The sequence below is a fragment of the Felis catus genome, chromosome B2, assembly GCF_018350175.1.
Source record: "Felis catus isolate Fca126 chromosome B2, F.catus_Fca126_mat1.0, whole genome shotgun sequence".
Taxonomy (NCBI): Eukaryota; Metazoa; Chordata; class Mammalia; order Carnivora; family Felidae; genus Felis; species Felis catus.
In genome coordinates, this window is record NC_058372.1 from 97,974,917 (window position 1) to 97,996,829 (window position 21,913).

A 21,913-nucleotide genomic window follows, 5' to 3' on the forward strand; every position below is an offset into this window, starting at 1 on the left:
AAATACACAGAACAAATTGAGGGTTGATGTGGGGTGGGGCAGAGGAGAAAGTGGGTGATGGGCATTGAGGAGGGCACTTGTTGGGATGAACACTGAGTGTTGTATGGAAGCCAATTTGACAATAAATTATATTTTTTAAAAAAAGAATAAAGCAATATTATCCAGTTTTCCTTGAATCTAGGTGTGACCAAGTTAGTAAGCTTTGCCCAGTGCAATTATAAAAGGAAATGGAGTATGCACAGTAAATGTCACTAAAATGAGGAAGCGTATGTTCATTCTCCTTGTAAATTCTTCCACTGTCTGGAATGTGGATGTGATTCCAGAACTGGAACAGCCAGCCATCTTGGGCATCGGCCTTAAGAGATTGAAGCCTCATCTTGAAGTTACTGGAAAAATATCCAAGGACTTTGGGTACCTGATTATATGGAGCTTCTAAATCAGTAACAGACTGCCTTCCTTTATATAAGAGAAAGAACCTGTCCTGTATAAGAAATCTATTGGGTTTTCTGTCATTGGCAACCTAATCTAATTCAAGCCTAAAAATATAGACAAAATGAAAGCCAAATTTTAAGTTCACTTATTTTCTTAATAAGTTTGTTCTCAATTTACACATGCCTAGTCTTTTTATATCTCTTTTTGATCATATTCCCACTGTGGACTTCTGGATTCCTGTAGACATTACCTTTGATTCGTTTCCATGGTGCTAAAGGAGGGAGACAGAAGGGGTGAGTTCATTCACTTGCTTCACCACTGTCATAATTCATATCATACTCCTAATCTATTCTTTAATCTACCCCTTTAGGGTCCATTTTGCTCTTTATCCTAGAAGCTCAACTCCATCACTGTCCTCAAAAATAGCATTCATTTGTTTATTATTCCCTCAACAGATTTTTGAGTGCTGTGTGCTAGGCATTCTGTTAGGTAATAAAACAGATCCTTACTTCAGAGAACTATGTTAGGCAATATTTTTAAATGAAGATTGAATTATGTTCTATTATTTGTGTACTACACATCTGTGGTCCCAAATTTTCCTGACAGATCAAAATGAAAGATAAATGAATGTAAAAGATTGAGAGAAAGCTGGATATATGGAGAGGAAGCAGGGACTCAGGAGGTGTGGAGAAGGACTCTGAGAGACAAAGGCAAAGGCATAACTAGCAAAGGAAGAAGGAGGGAGAACAGAAAGAAACATACATTCATTGAATTTTACTGGGCTTCAAATACCATCACAACCTCTTTCATGTATTAATGATTAATAGGGACAAGCTTATTGTTAGACGTCTGGAACTTCTAGAACATAGCAACTGCCCTCATTATTATATCTGCCTTTTGCAATGCTAAAAGCAAAGACCTTCAGAAACCCTCAAAAGGCTCCTATTATTTCCCAATTTTAGCCCCCATTCAGGACTTCTACCCCATCCTACCTCTCATTGGAATCTTCTACCAGTGTCTCCTGAGGGAAGAGGTGGTTCGGAAGAGAGGAGGAGTGTAGTTGAAATCCCCAGTTAAAATTTGAGTTGTTTAATGATCTCATGGAAACACTGCTATAATAGAATGCAAACATCATTTATGCTACCAAATCTATAGTTCAGCAACCTTATGTGGTTAAAATTGGCTTTTATGGGTTGTCTCTAAGATTTACCAGAGTGAGAAAATAAGTTCAAAGTTTCCCATCAAGATTAATTTAAACTTTGGGGCGCCTGGGTGGCGCAGTTGGTTAAGCGTCCGACTTCAGCCAGGTCACGATCTCACGGTCCGTGAGTTCAAGCCCCGCGTCGGGCTCTGGGCTGATGGCTCAGAGCCTGGAGCCTGTTTCCGATTCTGTGTCTCCCTCTCTCTCTGCCCCTCCCCCGTTCATGCTCTGTCTCTCTCCGTCCCAAAAATAAATAAACGTTGAAAAAAAAAAAAAAGATTAATTTAAACTTTGGACTGTAGTCCCTTAGTGAGACACAGAAAATCTGAAGACCATTCTTTGTCTCAAATATGAAGACAGTACCACTGCTGTTAGACACATGGCCCCAGAAGAATGAAAACAAAAACAAACAAAATACAAGCAACTCAGCATCTTATATTGGGATTTGGTGCTTTTTGTTTGTCATTGTTGTTTTTCTCTTAGGTGAGGGAAAGTGTATTTACTACATATTACTAAAGCAGTTTGACTATGACCTTTAGTTCTTCATACTCTATAATATGACATTATGAATTTTTTTTCTTAGATTGTGGTTTTAACACATCACAAGTAGTTTCTTTTCCTGTTAACTTTCAGACAACTCTGTTTAATCTTGAGCTAAATACCTGGAGGAAGTGCTACCACAATTTTAGCTTTCTTGTTTCCAGTTGAGCAATATTATTCTCAGCTTTTCTCCAGTAGGGAAGTATCATATGTTTGCTTACAGTTCTCTAACAAAAGATGAATGCTCTTAAAAAATAATCATAGCAAGCGACACCCCGGTGGATCAGCCAGTAGAGCATGCGACTCTTTGTTTTGGGGTCGTTGAGTTCAAGCCCCACGCTGGAGTGGAGTTTATTTAATAAAAAAATCATAGTAAGATAATAAGACAATTACAAATAAATTGTAATTTATTTGTAACAATTATTTGTAACAAGACAGATAAAAAGAGAAACACTACCCCATCAGTACTAGAAAAAAGGCTTACAGGATGCTTAAAAACTTTCTTTGGTTTTTGTTCAGCACCTGAGTCCAGAGACTCTTACTGATCACAGTCCCTTTTCTTTTTCAACAAGGTCCCTGACCATAACGTGCAGCCACAATGTAAATAATTGTTATATTCCTGATATGGCATAAAAAAGCATGAAAACATTCTAGGCAGTAAATACAATCTTCCCGTCCCCAGTGGACTGTAAGTCCAGAAAAACAAGTTACTTCATTTATGAACCATGCTATTTAAGATTCTGTGATGCAACAATATTGAACTACTATTTTTTTTTTTTAATTTTTTTTTCAACATTTATTTATTTTTGGGACAGAGAGAGACAGAGCATGAACGGGGGAGGGGCAGAGAGAGAGGGAGACACAGAATCGGAAACAGGCTCCAGGCTCTGAGCCATCAGCCCAGAGCCCGACGTGGGGCTCGCACTCACGGACTGCGAGATCGTGACCTGGCTGAAGTCGGACGCTTAACCGACTGCGCCACCCAGGCGCCCCTGAACTACTACTTTCTATAAAAACATATTCTTTCAATCAAAATCTTAGCTCAAATGTTGTACAAGAAAATCCTAAAAATCTAGGTTTTTTTCTCTTACTCTTTCAAATTGGACTTAAGGCACATAAAAAAAGTATGTTTTTATTTCACATAGTAAAATCACTAGGCCCTAAAACTATAATTCTCTACCAATTAGTATCTTTTCATAGCAATAGTTATGGCAATCTTAATTCATGGGGATGACCCTGAAATACAGCAAAGTGTTAAAACTCCTCAGATAAAACAGTGCAATTATATTCATCATCTAGTTCATACTTGATGTAATAATCATAGAATTTCAGAGCTAAAATAATTATAAAATAAACTGAGTAAAGCTAGGATGGGAATTTGGAGAGTGTCTAAGTGGCAATGTTCTCATTCTATAGATGAAGAAACTAAGAACTAAAGGTTAAATAGTTTTTTTTTATGTATTATCATATTTTTTAAGAAACTTGGAAATTTGTGTGTAAAATCAGGGCTGCCTCCAGGATTTGGTAGAGTAAGTGGCTGCTTATTTGATGTAAATTTAGAAATGCTATTATAAAAAAACATATAAAAACTTGTCATCCAAGTTCTTCCTCAGAGATGAAAATGGTAAAAAGATACATAGTTGTATTTCTTTTACATATTTGAGGTGTAAATAGGGTCTATAATTTAATAATCTGATTAATTCTATTATTTCCTGTTAAGATGCAAACACTCAGCAAAAGAGAAAGCTCACTGAACTATATATAATGGATTCAAACCTCACATAGGCATGTGAGGCTAAAATCATGCAGATAAAATTATCCCTGAAAATCTCTGTGGAAGGTACCAGACTGGAGGCTGATAAGCCATTTCTTAGTAAGTCCAAAGTAGACATTTAGTCCTCCAGTATTAGAACAAATGACTGTTTATTTGGTTCAGCACTAGTTGGAGTCATTGGCTTGTATTTAGGTGCCTTGTGTAAAAAAGCATATGTCTTTAACGTGTGAAATACCCTCAGAATGGTGAATGCTCACTCTATGAGAAGCAAGGAGTAACTCAGACCAATGGAGAACACTACAGTTTCTGTTTCTTATTTCACACTCAGTTGGTATATATTCATTGAGTAGGATGTCAGGCAGAATTGCCCATGATATTTACATTAAAAATATTTTCTGCCTCACATTTAAAAATTTTTGATGAGCAATAATAGTTGTATTTGTGTAAGTTAAATGTATGAGTGATGTTAACTCCATTGTAGGGTCAGTTCCTTCCTTAAAAGTAGGTTTTGACGTGCATCTTTTCTGACCACAATGCAATGAAACGAGGAGTCAAAAACAAGAAAATATCTGGAAAGACCACAAATACAGGAAGGTTAAATAACATGCTACTAAACAATGAATGGGTCAACCAGGAAACAAAAGAAGAAATAAAAAAGTACATGGAAACAAATGAAAATGAAAACACAATAGTTCAAAACCATTGGGACATAGCAAAAGCAGTTCTAAGAGGGAAGTTTATAGCAATACAGGTCTACCTAAAGAAACAAGAAAAATCTCAAACAACCCAACCTTGCACCTAAAGGAGTTAGATAAAGAATGACAAACAAAAGCTAAAACCAGAAGGAGGAAGGAAAGAATAAAGATTAGAGCAGAAATAAATGATATAGAAACTAAAAAAAAGGGGCGCCTGGGTGGCGCAGTCGGTTAAGCGTCCGACTTCAGCCAGGTCACGATCTCACGGTCCGTGAGTTCGAGCCCCGCATCAGGCTCTGGGCTGATGGCTCAGAGCCTGGAGCCTGTTTCTGATTCTGTGTCTCCCTCTCTCTCTACCCCTCCCCCGTTCATGCTCTGTCTCTCTCTGTCCCAAAAATAAATAAACGTTGAAAAAAAAATTAAAAAAAAACAAAAACAAAAACAAAAACAAAAACAAAACAAAAAATAATACAACAGATCAATAAAACCAGGAGTTGGTTCTTTGAAAAAATTAATAAAATTGACAAACCTCTAGCCAGGCTTATCAAGAAAAAAGAGAAAGGACCCAAAGAAACCAAATCACAAGTGAGGAGAAATAACAGCAAACACCACAGAAATACAAACAATGATAGCAGATTATTATGAAAAACTATATCCCAACAAATTGGACAACCTGGAGGAAATGGATAAATCCCAGAAACATATAACCTACCAAAACAGAAACAGGAAAAATAAAAAATTTGAACAGACGTATTACCAGCAAAGAAATTGAATCAGTAATCAAAAAACCTCAAGAAACAAAAGTCCAGGACCAGATGGCTTCACAGGCAAATTCTACCAAATATTTAAAGAAGAGTTAATACTTATTCTTCTCAAACTATTCCAAAAAATACAAAAGGAAGGAAAACTTCCAAATTCATTCTACGAAGCCAGTATCACCTTGATACCAAACCAGGTAAAGACACCACAAAAAAACCAGAACTACAGGCCAATATTTCTTATGAACATAGATGCAAAAATCCTCAATAAAATACTAGCAAACCCAATCCAACAATACATTTAAAAAGTCATTCACCCCATCAAGTGGGATTTATTCCTGGGTTGCAAAATTGTTCGATATTTCTCAAATCAATCAACATGATACATCACATGACTAAGAAAGGGTAAGAACCATGTAATCATTTCAACAGATGGAAAAAAAGCATTTGACAAAGTACAATACCTGTTCATGATAAAAACCTTCAACAAAGTAGGTTTAGAGGGAACATATCTCAACATAATAAAATCAATCTATGAAAAACCCATCCTCAATGGGGAAAAACTGAGAGGAACAAGACAAGGATGTCCACTGTCATCATTTTTATTCAACACAGTTCTGCAAGTCCTAGCCACAGCAATTAGACAACAAAATGAAAGGCATCCAAACTGGTAAGAAAGAAACTAAAACTTTCACTATTTGAAGATGACATGATACTATATAGAGAAAACCCTAAAGATTCCATAAAAAAACTGCCAGAACTGATACATGAATTCAGTAACGTTGCAGGATATATAAACAATCTACAGAAATGTGTTGTATTTCTATACACCAATAATGAGGCAGCAGAAAGAGAAATTAAGAAAACAATCCCATTTACAATTGCACCAAAAACAATAAAATACCTAGGATTAAACTTAACTAAGGAGGTGAAAGACCTGTACTCTGAAAACAATAAAACATTGATGAAAGAAATTGAACAAAAGCAAAAATAAACTATTGGGACTTCATCAAAATAAAAAGCTGCTGCACAGCAAAAGCAACAATCAACAAAACTAAAAGGCAACCTATTGAATGGGAGAAGATATTTATTTGCAAGTGACATCTGATAAAGGGTTAGTATCCATAATATATAAAAATTTTATAAAACCCAAAACCCAATTAAAAAATGGGCAGAAGACATGAATAGATATTTCTCCAAAGAAGATATCCAGATGGCCAAGAAACATCACACAAAGATGCTCATCATCACTTATCATCAGGGAAATGCAAATCAAATCAAAACCACAGTAAGGTATCACTTTACACCTGTCAGAATGACTAAGATTTGTAACACAAGAAAGAACAAGTGTTGGTGAATAAAGGTAGAGAAAGGGGAACGCTCTTGCACTGTTGGTGGGAATGCAAACTGGTGCAGCCACTCTGGAGAACAGTATACAGGGTCCTCAAAAAATTTGAAATAGAAATACCGTATGATCCAGTAATCACACTACTGGGTATTTTTCCAAAGAATACAAAAACACTACTTCAAAGGGATCATGGACCAGCATTATCTACAATAGCCAAGAAAAGGAAGCAGCCTAAGGATCTATCAAATGATGAATGGATAGAAAAGATGTGGTGTATACATACAATGAATATTACTCAGGCATAAAGCAGAAGAAAATCTTGCCATTCTCAACGACATGGATGAAGCTAGAGAGTATTATGCTAAGTGAAATAAATCAGTCAGAGAAAGACAAATACCACATGATTTCACTCATATATGGAATTTAAGAAACAAAACAAATAAGCAAAGGGAGTGGGGAGAGAGAGGCAAACCAAGACAGACTCTTACTAATAGAGAAGAAGCAGATGTTACCAGAGGGGAGGTGGGTGGAAGGATTGGTGAAATAGGTGATGGGGATTAAGGAGTGCACTTGTCATGATAAGTGTTGGGTGAATAAAATTTAAAAAAAAGTTTAAAAGTTTATTAAAAAGTAGGGTTTGATGGCATATTAGGGCAGAAGGAAAAGGAATATAATCTGAGAGCAAGGAAGGATTCCACAGTGGGGGTGGGGAAAAACCATGGCCAAAGACGCCTACTTTACAAATTTACTTAGAGTATAGATATGCATATGCTGCATAAAACCTATAAGTCTTAATAGCTTATTAATCATAACATCCCACATTCTCAAACATGACAGATAACCAAGTTTACTGTAATTTCCCTTCACTTTTGCAAATAGTAACGATTAGTGTCAAAGTGTCATCTTTATATTTTACTTCAGTTCAAGATGAGGTCCAATTTACAGTAACTTGGAAGCAAGAACATCCAATTGCAAACCACAGAGCTATCTTATAAACTTTTCTTATTCAGTACTGCCAGCAAATGCCAGCTATGTTCATCTTGATCAGTACTGCTAGAGTACCTCAAGTGGTGAGAACATAGTCCTTTGTCTAGTCTTAAAAATCCTCAGACACCAAATTATATAAAGACAATTTACACTTACAGATTCCAAACTGGTTGACCATAAAGCAAAATAAAGTTAGAAATGGGAACAAGTATTTTCACAAATTTACAAACTAAGTTTCTATTAAGAGATGTTTTGGCTACAAGTTCAGTTTTTCAAAAACTGTTGATATTTCTTTTTTTTTTTTTTTCTTCCTAACTATGGTCTTGTTCATGAAGACAAGAAGTCAAGTGAATTATTATGGGTTCAAATCTGAAAAGAAAGCAGGGATGGGAGAGAAGAGAAGGCACAGTTGAAGGGGGTTATTTCATGGCCACACACTGCACCACAGTTGTAGCTGGGTTTTCACAAATGTGTGTATATACCATCAGTCCGAAGGAGGACTATGAGAGAATATGGATGGCTGAGCTCACTTAGGAACCATGACTGGGAAAACAACTAACTGGAAACACATGGCCTATTGATACCAAGTATTATCTTTAGCATGTATAAACTTCAGTCATGGGATTAGAGATTATTATTTGAATTGCTGGTCCTCAGCCATAGCACTAATGAAAGTTATTTAAGCAATAACAATAACAACAAACAACTTCCTCTTTTTTTCACAAAAGAAATAATTCAGTTTGGCAGGTCTCTTCTCATTCATATAGGATATCGCTTTTTGTTATACTTAAACATGCTTCTTTAGGCACAAAAGTAGCAGGTTGAAGGTTTTTAAGGCAGTGAGGGGTATTGAAAAAGGATGAAAGGGTTGTACTTGATGTTTAGGCTTTTGATTTCTCCGCCAGCTTAGTTGTTAAATGTGGGAAAGTTATTAGGAATTTTTCAATTTAGTCATGCCACTCTATTCTTTGTGTAAATATTTGTCCAAGGACTCATGGGGAAACTGTAGCAAATTACATCAGGTGTAACTTATTATGATTAAATTAAAACAGGAGACCTTGGTATCACTTCTTGATTTTGACTTCTTAAAAACAAAATTTTAACATTTATAAGATAAACTATATACATTTTTAAATAACATATCCTCAGTTGGCAAAGTGTGCATCATTTTAAGCTAAAACATAAAAATAGCAGACAACATTTTACCATTTCTTCTTTCTAAGAGCAACTCAGCATTAACCTGTACAAATACTTGGGCCATTAACAAGTAATCATTGAGCCAAAGGAGGGATTTTTTAACTTTTTTTAAATGTTTATTTATTATTGAGAGACAGAGCATGAACAGGAGAGGGGTAGAGAGAGGGAAACACAGAATTGGAAGCAGGCTCCAGGCTCTGAGCTGTCAGCACAGAGCCTGACGAGGGGCTTGAACTCACAAACCGCAAGATCATGACCTGAGCTGAAGTCGGACACTTAACCGACTGAGCCACCCAGGCACCCCCCGAAGGAGGGATATTGAGGGCAATGAATAAGTGATAGAAGTTTCCAGAACATAGAATCAAAGTTCAATTACAACAATTCCTCACGTCATGAGAAAACAATAGGGCCCATAATTAATATGTGAATAATAGATTTTAATAATGTAGCAATGATCAGCTTAGAATTATGTCGTTAAGAATCCTGGGATCTCTCCTTTCCTAAGCCATGTCATAATTCCTGAAATGTTTTAAACTTTCATAGCAAAATATTCCAACATAGCATTGAGAAATAATATTTTAAATAACAGCAGTAAGAAAAAGGCATTAGATCGAGTAAAGCTAATCAAATTAATAGAGTCTAGCATATAATTTTCCATATATTTAAAATCCTCATACTCAAGAGCTTATGCAAACCATTTAGCATACTGAAGATCGAATATATGAATGCTTAGAAAGGTAAATACATAAATATATCTAATTTGGCTTAAGTACCACAGAAAAATGGGATGATTTCTGGTGCATAAGGTATATCTTATTAAATACACATACCAGATAGGAAATCTACCACAAATTATATATTTGCAAGTATTTGAACTCAGTATGCCTGTGTCTTCCTACCACAAAAGTTGAAACAATATAGACACTATAAATTTAGACCCATCTGGAAAGGATTTTTTTCTAAGAATGTTTTAGATCAATTATTATACATGAGAAATATAAAAGCCTATTCTCTCTAGCCAAAGGGTAAGGAAACAGACACCCTAGCAAGACAGAAGGCTTTTAAACAATAGCCACTCTACTGTAAACACTAACACCACCACCACCACCACCACCACAACAGTAACAAAACTATGGCCTAACTCCTACTCACACCAGCAAAGACTAAGTGGGAAGATTAATCTTTTACCCTCACCAGGCTGTAACAAGGTATCCCCTGCCAGGATACTGTCAGAGAATGTCGAGTTTTCAAAAAAAAAAAAACTGGAATTTTCATCCCCACTGAACAGTAACGCTCCTCACTATATCCCACAACTGGCAATGTCAGCAGAGGAGACCTCATGGGGAACCTAGATATCCATTCACACCACAAGAAATGAATATCCCTCCTTCTCTGCTAGGGTAGGGTCAGAGGAGGCCTAGAGGAAAGTCAGGACTCTCAACATAGCCCAGTGGTCATGAGGTTACCCCTACCTTGTTGTGCCATGGGAGCAATAACAAGGCAATCCTACTGTTTCCAGCCAGGAAGGTATCATTGGAGATCTGGTAGAGAGCTGGAACTTGTACCTTTTCCCACGAGTAAGAAAGAGGTCCCCTTGGCCATCTGCTTGGGTGTTGATGGAGGCCAACTGGGGACCCTGGATTTCTACTTCCACCATGGAGGGGAAGCAGTGCCTGTTCTTTCCCTTTCTGGAGAAATTTTAGACAAAACCAACTAAAATGGGATATTTAAGCAAGATGAACCTACAGCTGTTTTATACTTAGTGACGAAAGACTGTCTTTCCCCTAAGACTGGAAACAAAGCAAGTGTGTCTACTGTCATCACTCCTACTTAGCATAGTACTAGACATTCTAGTCAATATGATAATGTAAAAAATAAATGAAATAAAAGGCATAAAGATCATAAAGGAAAAAATAAAACTGTTCCTATTTGCAGATGCCATGATTGTCTATACAGAAAATCACAAGGAATCTACAAAAAAAAATCCTCTTAGAATAATTTTTTTTTTTTTTAAGTCTCAGGTAACTTTAATGAAAGCATCCGCAGTCCTTGCCCCCATGGTGGTATATGGATGGCTAAGCTCAAAACAGAAATGCAGCTGCTGAGACCAGTCACCGTGCTCAGGCAGTCGAGCTTAATGCTCCAGATTCAGGGGCCAAGGCAGGAAAGTATCACTTCTCATGGCAAAGTCCAGCAGCCAGGCCTCGTAGAAGGTCATGTCCGGGCTCTAGGCTTTTACTGGCCCTAGTCTTGCTTTACCACCCCACAGACCCATGTGTGAGATGGGACGACAGAGGCAGCCAGGGATCCAAAGTGACCATAGCCACTGTGGCCCGGCGAAGGAGCACTTTTAGAGCTACACAAGAAGGAGTGGTCGTTCCATCATTAAAGGTCAGCAAGGTTGCAGGACATAAGGTTAATATACAAAAGTCAATTGCTTTCCTATATACCAGCAATAAACTACTGAAATTTGAAATAAAAAAAAATTACACCAGCACAGGAAAAAATAAAATACTTAGGTATAAATCTAACAAAATACATATGGGATCTATACGCTTAAAACTACAAAATTCTGATTAAAAAAAAAAAAGATCTAAATAAATGGAGAAATACTCCATGTTCATGGATTAGAAGATTCAATATAGGATCCAATAAAAATCCTGGCAAGCTGTTTTGTAGATACAAACAAACTGATTCTGGGGCACCTGGGTGGCTCAGCTGGTTGAGCATCCGCCTTCGGCTCAGGTCATAATCTCACGGTCTGTGAGTTCGAGCCCCGTGTCAGGCTCTGTGCTGACAACTCAGAGCCTGGAGCCTGCTTCGGATTCTGTGTCTCCCTCTCTCTCTGCCCCTCCCCCGCTCATGCTCTGTCAAAAATTAATAAACATTAAAAAAATAAACTGATTCTAAAGTTTATATAAAAAGGCAAAAAGACCTAGAATAGCCAAAAGAATGGTGAAGAACAGTCACACTACCTGAGTTTAAGACTTACTATAAAGCTACAGTAATCAAGACAGCATGGTATTAGTAAAAGAATAGACACGTATTTCCATGGAACACAGCACAAACTCAGAAATAGACCCATACAAATAGTCAACTGATCACTGATTGACAAAGGATCAAAGGTAATAAGGATAATCTTTTCAACAAATGATGCTGGAACAATTGGACACCTGCATGCTAAAAAGAAAAAAAAAAAGAAAGAAGAAAAAAGAACTTAGACACAGACCTTACAGCTCTCACAAAAATTAACTCAAAATATTCTTGTTTTTAAATTTAGGATCACAGACCTAAATGTAACACAGACAGCCATAAACAATTTTATAAGAAAACAGAATATCTAGATGACTTTTAATTTGGCGATGACTTTTTAGATACAACACCAAAAGTATAACATATTAAAAAAATTGATAAGTTGGTCTTTATTAAAATTAAAACCTTCTGTTTTGTGGCAGAAACTTAAGAAATGAAAAGACAAGCCACAGAATGGTAGAAAATATTTGCAAATCACTTATTTGAGAAAAGATTTGTATGTAAAATATATTTTAAAAAACCTTTTAACACTCAACAATAAGAAAACAACCCAATTAAAAAGTGGACAGAATACGTAAACACATACCTTACCAAGGAAAATATAGACATGGCAAAAAGCACGTGAAAAAAAATCATTTGTCATTAGAGAATTACAAATTAAAATGACAATGAAGTATCATCAAATATCTATTAGAAAAACTAAAAATTTAAAAAATTGACAAATGCTGGTGAAGATGTAGAAATAAGAACTCTCATTCATTGTTAGGGGAATGCAAAATGTACAGCTACTTTGGAAGACAGTTTCCTAATTTCTTACAAAGCTAAAAATAGTCTGGGCATACAATCCAGTAATCATGTTCATATGCTTTTATGCAACTATTCCGAAAACCTGCGCATGAATGTTTATAGCAGCTTTATCCTTAATTGCCAAACACTGGAAGCAACCAAAATGTCCTTCAGTAGTGAATGAATAAACAACCTATGATACAAATACCAATGGAATATTAAGTGATAAAAAGAAAGAAGCTATCCAGTCATAAAAGGGCATGGATGAACCTTAAATGTGAATTGCCAACTGAAAAGAACCAGTATGAAATGGCTACCTTCTACATGTATGATTCTACTTATGTGGCATTCTAGAAAAGGCAAAACCATAGAGATAGTACAAAGATCAGTGCCTGCCACAAGTTTGGAGGAAGATGGGAGGGTTGAATAGGTTGAAGTACAGGGAATTTCTTAGGTGGTGAAATTATTCTGTACAGTACTGAAATGACAGATATATATGACATTATGCATTTGGGAAAACTCAAAGAACTTTACAGCACAGAAGTAAAACTTAACACAAATTAAAAAAAAAAAAAAAACATTTAGAAGGTTTGGGGAATCCCAGGAAGCAATGCAGACTGTGAAAAGATAACCTAACTGAATTAACAAATGCATGAAACAATTTTACTGACAGGGGTAGAGGAAAAATGTGTTGACCTAAGCAACTTTGAAAGTGAGTAGAGTCTGTAAGACTAAAACAAAAGGAAATGCATGTAAGAACTATGCTCTCATTGATGAAGTCGTTTCTCATGGGCATATGGGTTAACAATTCTATACTGCTATACATTTATGATGAAAGCAAGTAAGTGGATGGTGGATGATATGAGCCAGATATCTCCTGCTGGAGTGGGAATTTACAGATAAGTAAGAGGAGGAATATAAAATGATCCTTGTGGTAATAGAGTTAGAGATATCATTCAGAGTCACGCTTAGCTTACATAGAGATGGTTACATATACAATATTTATAGATATATGCATATATATTGGTTTCTACATATATATTTCCTTGCTTTGTCTGCTAAGAGGGCCTCAAATCAATGAATGACACTCTACTAGCAAAAAAGCACACCTAGCTGATGTCTCTCTAGTCATTTTGGTAGTCTAAAGCTCATTCTTAAGTAGATTCTACAGAAGTGTTGATAGGAAATAAATTCTCTGAGCTCATACATATTGATAACTTGTTTTTACCTTAAACTTAGAAAATTCTTGGCTCACACTTTAAGTATCTTAAAAATGTTGCTCTGTTTTCTTTTGGTATTGCTGTTGAAAAATCTAAAGCTGATCTAATTTTCCCTTATAAGTTAGTATGACTATGTCTTGGTAATGGTTGTTCTGGGTCAACGTTTTTAGGCCACACAGTATATTCTTTTTTTTTTTTTTTAATTTTTTTTTTCAACATTTATTATTTATTTTTGGGACAGAGAGAGACAGAGCGTGAACAGGGGAGGGGCAGAGAGAGAGGGAGACACAGAATCGGAAACAGGCTCCAGGCTCTGAGCCATCAGCCCAGAGCCCGACGCGGGGCTCGAACTCACGGACCGTGAGATCGTGACCTGGCTGAAGTCGGACGCTTAACCGACTGCGCCACCCAGGCGCCCCCACAGTATATTCTTTAAACATATAGTTTTTTTAATGTTACAAAGTTTTCTTGAACTGCGGTTTTTTAGCATTCGTTCTGTTCACTTGCTCTAATTTTTTCTTCATTGCTTTCTATTCATCTGTATGTTGGATATTCTCTGCCTATCCTTAATATGTCACTTCTCACAAATCCTTTCCATTTTTTTGCCATTTTTCTTCAAGAAAAATTTTTTTAAGGTTTATTCATTTTTCAGAGACAGACAGAGACATAACATGAGGCGGGGAGGGGCAGAGAGAGAGGGAGACACAGAATCTGAAACAGGCTCCAGGCTCTGAGCTGTCAGCGCGGGGCTCGAACTCACGGACCGCGAGATCGTGACCTGAGCCGAAGTCGGCTGCCCAACCGACTGAGCCACGCAGGCACCCCTTGCCATTTCTTGTCTATCCTTTTCTTATTATTTTAAAAAAGAGTTTTAATGTTTTATTCATGTTTTGAAACAGAGTGTGAGCCAGGGAGGGGCAGAGAGAGAGGGAGACACAGAATCTGAAACAGACTCCTCGCTGTCAATGCAGAGCCTGATGTGGGGCTCGAACTCACCAACTGTGAGATCATGACCTGCGTCATAGCTGGACACTTAACCAACTGAGCCACCTAGGTGCCCCTCTAGCCTTTAAAAAAAACACAAAGTTTATTTATTTATTTTGAGAGAGATAGAACGAGTGGAGGAGGGACAGAATCCCAAGCAGGCTCCGTGCTGTCAGTGCAGAGCCTGACACGGGGCTGGATCTCACAAACCATGAGATCATGACCTGAGCCAAAATCAAGAGACAGATAGACACTTAACCAACTGAGCCACCCAGGCACCCTTCTTTTTCTATTCTTAAAGGTTTCTTCTTTACTTCCTTCAATTTTTCTTATGGCATTATTTATTTGGACTTGTGTTCCTTCTAGTTTAATTCATTTCTTGTTATTTTTTCTTGTACTTCCAATTATTTGCAGAGTTATGTTACCTCACTTCGGAATTTCTCTAATTCTGATTTTTGTTGTTCATTTGTTAAATCATTTTCTTAATGTATTTTAACTTATTTAAAATAGGTTACAGTATTTGACTAGTCTTTCAAACATGCTTTCATTTCCTGTAGGTATTATTCAATTTTTATTTTTTTCTTATAATAGCATATTGATCATTTTTATGTGAAATTTGCTTTCTTGAACTTTTTGAATGAGATTGGGTCAGCATAGATTTTCTAACTTCACAGAATTCCCTCCTCTGTTGTTTTTGTGTAGTGTTCAAAACTAAAGCAGTCTGCTTTCAGCAAGTGTTTGGGGTCCATTCTCTTCTGCCATAGACTTTCTTTTCCTTTCAACTATATTGCTCCTCTTCTACTCATTTCTATTCCACCCCCAGCAACTGTTCCTTAATAATAAGACCCTGTCCTAGAAAGAGGCCACAGAAATGTGGGTTTTAAGAGTTCATAAAAGCTGTACCACTCCAGCCTTTTTGGTTCTTATGGTGGATATTTTGCACTTACCTGTTTTTGGAATGAGCAAAATTCCTCCCAGTGTCAGCCAGTGTTTGCAACTTGGCCAGTTGTATTTTCCAATAAATATCTGTTGGCTAGTTCAGGGTTTTCCTCTTCTTGGGTCTTTCAGATACTGCCCCATTGTTTCTTTCTTTTACTTCCATCCCAAGAACTGATACCATAAAGGTCTTGTCTTACTTCATGTCTTTCACAATTGACAATGTTGACCAATTTTTTCTAAAGTCTCTCCTCCCTTACTATCCTGAAAGATCCTCTTTCAAGTTTCATCCTCTGTTTCTTGCTACTCAATATCAATCTCCTTTATGGATTCTTTTTCCTCCACTGTTTTCTTGTAATAGATGTTATAGTAGATGTGTTACATCTATCCTCAGCCGCCTTATTATGTATCTTGTCCCTGGTGATCTCACTCTTGCATAACTTCAACAGTGAATGCTGATCAAGGCTATAATTACATCTTAGTCCTTTCTCCTGAATTTGAGACCCATTTTTCTAGCTACCTAATATATTTCACCTTGCTATCCCACAGCCATCTGAAATCTAACATATTAAATGCCAAACTCATCACCTTTCTCCCACTCATGCCGCTACAGTATTATTTGTTTTATTCTCTCCATGAAGGCGTCATTGTACATCTGGTTGTCCAGTTGCAAAAACCTCCAAGTCCTTATCTAGGCCTTGAGGTCTCCTTTACTAATCTCTTGCCAAGTTCTAAATACTCCACAACTGAAAAACTGTCAACTCTACTCTCTTACCCTCAACCTGAACCCCATCAGTGGGGTCCCTGTCTGTGTCTCTCCTGGATTATAACAGCAGCCTCTTTTCTTCACAATCTTTCTAAATTGCAGATCTATGACATTGCAGTTCTTCATAGGCTCCCCTTAACTTTCAAAATAACATCCAGATTCTTCATATGGCACATAATTCCCATCTAGATCTTGTCTCTGCCTGCCTCTCCATTCATACTGAGTATAACCTACGGTTTCTCAGACATGGCAACTCTCACAATCCTGTGCTTTTGTGCATGCTGATCTCTGACTGGAGCCCCTTATCTTCTACCTCTTTAACTGGCTACTCCTCACTCAGGCTTTAGGAGCCAGTTGAGGCTTTTACCCTCCTACAGTCTTTCCTGGCATTCACTTTCTGTGTTCCCTTATTCCAACCATTCAAAGCCCACAGTAGAACATTCCTTCAGAGGACTTATTGCTATGTATTACAACTGTCTATTCACCTGTCTATCTTGCCCTCTGTGAGCTCCTCAAGGGTTAGGCTTTTGTCTTATCTGTTCCTCCAGTGCACAGGGTAGATAAGAAAAATGTTCCTTAAATAAACAAGTTAATGTGAAGCATGATGTAGAGAACTCAACAGAAATAAGAATTTGCTTTTGAATCTGTATAGATTGAAAAAAATGTATCCCATTATTTGTTTTTAAAGAATGACCAATTCCTAAACATTCAATAATTCACACACTGGAACACAGGAAGTAGAAAATGTTACATTCACAAGATTTAAAAAATCTAAAGTGACATTTTTGCTCCTATTAACATTCAGTGAAGCAGTGGTAAGAAAAGTGTCCTTCATAAATAACCCCCTGTAAGCTTTTGTCTTTTAAGATCATAAAGACTTAAATAAACATTAACCACCCCCAAATGGCTCTCCTAATAGGTGTTGTAGGCAGTTTATCACAGATGAATGATTTGAGGATCCACCTTCCTGAAACATTCCTCCAATGACCTTGCCTATTTACCTTGAGATCTATACCGTCAGTATTGCTTCACTGGGTTTAGTCACCAAAGCAGTTAAGACTACTTCCCAAGGGCTGCTGTTAAAATATAGCAACTACCAAGGAAATAAGGTTATGCTCTGAAAGGCGGCCACCTTCTCTAGTCTCTCCCTTTAACACAAACATATTTGTAAGATCCAGTAGGAAGGGCCTGTCAAAATTTTCCACAGAAGCATCTTAATCTCTGAGGGGAGAGAGCTCCTTCCACGGGCGATAAAGTGGTGACTGACTCAAGAGTAACTGGCCACAAGTAGGACAATTATTTATATCAAATTTTGTATCTCAGTCTTTAATATAGGCATGCTTATTTTTTAACACAAAATAATGTTTTTAATTACTTACCAGTTGGATTACCTATCTCATCACCAGACCTGCCCTTCTTTTCTCCCTCCAAAGCCCATCCCATTCTAAATTCCAGGAAGGTATGTTGTATTTATTCTAGGTGAAAAGAGGATATACAGATTTCACTACAAGGTGCAAGAGAAAATCATACTGGAAAGGACAGCACAGCTGGCATAAGAGTGGCAGTAGCAGGATTCCAAACATGTTAGACAACAGCACTTCATCTGGGAGAAACTTAAAAGTTAAAAGCTTCACAAGGTAAGATACATTTTAATTTAAAACTAAAAAGTAGTACCATCAATGAAAAGGAAATCTACTTCTAAGTGTACCAAAAAGGTTGTAGGGCAAATGAAGGAAATTTGCATTTGTTGAGATACAAACAGGAGTGTTCTATAAGAGGGGTATTAATTATTATGAATGACAAACTCTGCAAATACAAAATAGAACCCAAATCACTGGTTGCATAATTCAAAATTTACATGTAATAAAGTCAAGGCAACAGATTCAAGTCATGGCTTGTCAAATATTTACTTCACTAATATATAGCCATTGACCTCAGGCTGTAATCATATTCCAATTTATGAAATTGAGCCTGTAAAAAGTGAAAGGGCGAGTACTCAAAACATTTTAACTGTTTACTTCTCTATTTCCTCTACTAAACAGCCCTTATCTTTTGAGGACAGGGGTGGGATATAGAATTTCTATTCCTTTTGCTTAGCATACTTTTTTGCACAAAGCTTACTTTCAACAAACATTTGTAGAATGTATGTATATATGTCTATCATTCATTCATTCATTCAATCTCTATAAGACCTGGAAAATATCTTGGCACATCAGAAGAGGGAAAAGTGGTATCCAAAAAAGAAGAGCGAAGATATTTATTATTTATATTAATATATTTCATAACAGTATCTACTGATATATCACATCTATCATACTGAAGTAAATTACATATTATATTAATGTATATACTTTAATAACATAGAACTGAAAGGAAGTTAACTTATGTAAAACTTTTTGAAAACATTTTTTAATGTTTATTTATTTTTGAGACAGAGAGAGACAGAGTGCAAGCAGGGGAAGAGCAAAGAGAAAGGGAGGCACAGAATCTGAAGCAGGCTCCAGGCTCTGAGCTGTCAGCACAGAGCCCAACGCAGGGCTCGAACTCATGAACATTGAGATCATGACCTAAGTCGAAGTCGGATGCCCAACCGACTGAGCCACCCAGGCACCCCTTACATAAAACTTTAAAGGTGGTGTCTATCTGCAACAGCACCTACTAGGTAGTAGTAAACACATTCCAAGCTTAGAAAAGACATGGATTTTTTTTTATCATTGAAAAAAAACCATTTCAACTTACAGTGAGTTACAGAGTTACTATTTGGCTAAGGAAAGAAACATACATTAAAAGCAGACAAAATATATACAAATTATTGCAAGAGGAATAAAGTTATTTGGAATGGTCTAAAAATTTGGTGAAATTAGCTTCCTAAAAGAAATAAACACCCAATCAATCTCCAACTTTCACAAAACCTATCTAAACAAACGGACAAGCAGAAGTTACCTCCCATTTTCCAGATCATAACACCAGACTTACACAATCCTTAACCAACTTCTCTAAGCCTAATGGCAAATGTTCTGTTTTCCAGTTTGACCACAGGAAGGGCAACTTTCCAAGAGACCTATCTTCTCTTAGTAAGCATGCAGAATTAATAAAGTACTAGTGCCAACAAATAATTACTCACTACTAGCCTCCCTTTCCAGTCTCTGGATCCCAGTTGAGAATGAGGAGACAAGAAGGAAAAAACATCAAGCTTCTACTGCTTAGATAGGGGATATGTGGTGCTTAAAATACACATTACCGGGGCGCCTGGGTGGCGCAGTCGGTTAAGCATCCGACTTCAGCCAGGTCACGATCTCGCGGTCCGGGAGTTCGAGCCCCGCGTCAGGCTCTGGGCCGATGGCTCAGAGCCTGGAGCCTGTTTCTGATTCTGTGTCTCCCTCTCTCTCTGCCCCTCCCCCGTTCATGCTCTGTCTCTCTCTGTCCCAAAAATAAATAAACGTTGAAAAAAAAATTAAAAAAAATACACATTACCATAGGAATATTGTTAGAAGCGGTAGTTTATTATGGTAAACATTGTTCAATCAGCATAGCAGCAAATAAGAATGGGCTGAATGTTTTTGTGTGTGAGCTGATCCTTGAAGCTAATCACCAAGTATTAATACTGCTTATACACAGACATATAAGCGGCAGTCCTAAATAACTGATATACAAACTAACTTCTGGAACAAACAGGAAACCTGTTAAGACACAGAAAAACTCATTTTAGAGATTAGTTTCACAGTTGTTTAACAATTCTTTTGGATGAGGAGCTTTAGAGTTGGTTTTACAAAATATCAGGGTTTCATAAAGTTTCAAAGAGAATTAGAAAGATTTAAAAGTTATTTACTGAACACTTGAAATGAGTCAGACTATAATGGTGCCAACTTTAGTGATAATGTAACAAGTCAGCTGATTATTTTAACATTAAGGGAGTAGGATAAGCAGCAACATTGTGTATTGAGTAACACCATGTGAACTGGCTCTGAAAGAAAAAAAATGTAACCCTTTACAGAATGTTTAAATCGGGTCCCCCTCATCACCTTTGTGCTGGACTATTCTGTCAAAGATAGGAATCTAAGGTATGAAAAACATTAGAAGAACGGTAAAATTGCACAGTCCGGAAATCATAGCTACTGGTTTTCTTTTTTTCTGTGACATTTCTTTTTAATGTGATATCAATAGTTTTGAGGAAAGATGTGGAAGAGGAGTTTCAAACCAAAGTCACACAGATAGCTGTAATATCTCAAAATGGAAATTCCATTAAGACAGGGATTTTTGGCTATTGATTTTTGCCTCATCCCTTTGGCCCAAGATAGTGCTTGGGACTTAGCAGCTGCTCAGTATATACTTGTTGAATAAATCAACGAACAAAAAGTACAGTATCCCCCTATAAAGTTTAGAAATACTTAAAGTTTTAAAGATAAGTTTTGTTAATATAAAAGTTTTGCTGTGAGAAAATATTTTATAAACATAGGATGTCCTTATAGATACAGATCAATTTTAATTGATCACAATTCTACCACTCAGAGATAAAAAGTCATTGTTAATATGATACACTTCTAGTTTTTTCTTATGCTTATTTTTACATAGTTGAAATAAAAAAATTGCTTAAAATAGTCTAGCTAAGCTTCATTGTACAAATGGGCATTTTACATTGCATTTGTACATTATATTTTTAGTGTAAGTCTTTTCCGATGTTATTGAAAGCAAGGATCTTCTTTAATACTTTTTAAATGTTTACTCAAACATTCTGAAACACTTGAAAACAATTTTTAGGGACAAATCAGTTTTATATAAGGTACTTGTACTGGGTTATTCTCTAGCCATTGGTACTGAATTTGTGATCTAGAGGCTGAATGCAAGACTATCCTATAGGAAACATTAGTATTATGTATGCTGTTTTGAGAGGAGACAGGATATGTTTCTAGTTCATTCATTTGTTTAACCACTCAACAAATATTTATTATGAGTTTACTATGGGTTATAGAGTTTATAATCTAATGAAGGGAAGGGAGACCGACATTAACTGATCAACAATTTAATTTAAACTCACAATTGTGATAAGTTGTAAATGTCAGGAATAAGAGGTATATGGTCAGATGTCTCTATATAATAAAAGAAGTTGGCCTAGACATTTTGGTAGTGGTGTGTGTGTGTGTATCAGAGAATTGGGAGCAGGTGGTGGGCTGGAAGTAATTTTATCTAACATTTATTGAGTAGCTCACCAATGGTAGTCAGGCCCTGTACTATGTTGTATACTTTACACAGTTTATC

At 36.7% G+C, this 21,913-nt stretch overlaps 1 protein-coding gene and 1 long non-coding RNA gene across 3 annotated transcripts in view; one reads left to right on the forward strand and one right to left on the reverse strand.

The window, feature by feature from the left end:
• SESN1 (sestrin 1) overlaps positions 1-21,913 on the reverse strand; it is a 116,509-nt gene that overhangs the window by 47,238 nt on the left and 47,358 nt on the right. The gene's annotated exons all lie outside the window — the stretch shown is intronic.
• LOC123385668 overlaps positions 43-21,913 on the forward strand; it is a 52,904-nt gene continuing 31,033 nt past the window's right edge. The window contains exons 1-2 of the long non-coding RNA XR_006598625.1: positions 43-725; positions 18,137-18,294. This is a non-coding gene — a long non-coding RNA (uncharacterized LOC123385668). The remainder of the gene's footprint in view (positions 726-18,136; positions 18,295-21,913) is intronic.